This window comes from Condylura cristata, unplaced genomic scaffold (genome assembly GCF_000260355.1).
Source record: "Condylura cristata isolate star-nosed mole 26May11 unplaced genomic scaffold, ConCri1.0 scaffold00037, whole genome shotgun sequence".
NCBI classification, from domain to species: Eukaryota; Metazoa; Chordata; class Mammalia; order Eulipotyphla; family Talpidae; genus Condylura; species Condylura cristata.
In genome coordinates, this window is record NW_004567138.1 from 4184839 (window position 1) to 4185535 (window position 697).

A 697-nucleotide genomic window follows, 5' to 3' on the forward strand; every position below is an offset into this window, starting at 1 on the left:
CACCTGCGATCCGTTCTCTGTCACTATAGTTTTTCCTGTTCCAGACATGTCATGGCAGTGGGGACTTATATTTCTAGTAAATGGATTTACAAATAGTAAACCATCCCTTTCTCTTTTTTCTTTTTTTCCCTCTCTCACCCAGGACACAAAAGCAAATAACTTGGTTTGTTCAATTCCTGGCCTGCCCAAAGACCTTACCTCTTAGACACCTATGAGTTACTAAATGAGAAATGTTTGGCTGATCCTTATATAGGGATGATGTCTAGGGTCACGCTAACCAGAGCAGGCTCTGCGTGGATTTGTTCTTGAAAAAACACCGGCATATATATGTAGTCCTCCAGTAATCTAGACTTGTGAGTATATGCTGATTTCTGTTGGACAAATTTACTACTACAGATAGACTCAGGAGGACTGAGGCATGTTGTGGGGTTTTTTTTTTTTCACTATATCGAGTAGCCAACAGTGGAATTACATTCAGCTATTGCTTAGAATTAACTATAAACCACTGTATTTTGTTAGCTTGTTAGAATAAAGTCATGCTGTGTGTGAGGTTTAAAAGCTTTTACTTTGAGAAATGTGAGGTTGTATTATTGAAATGAGGTTGTATGCAATGAAAATAGGGGCTAACCAGAGTGTGGAAAACAATGCCAATTGCCAATATGGTATTTTAAATATAGCTGCACCCTATTTTTTTTTT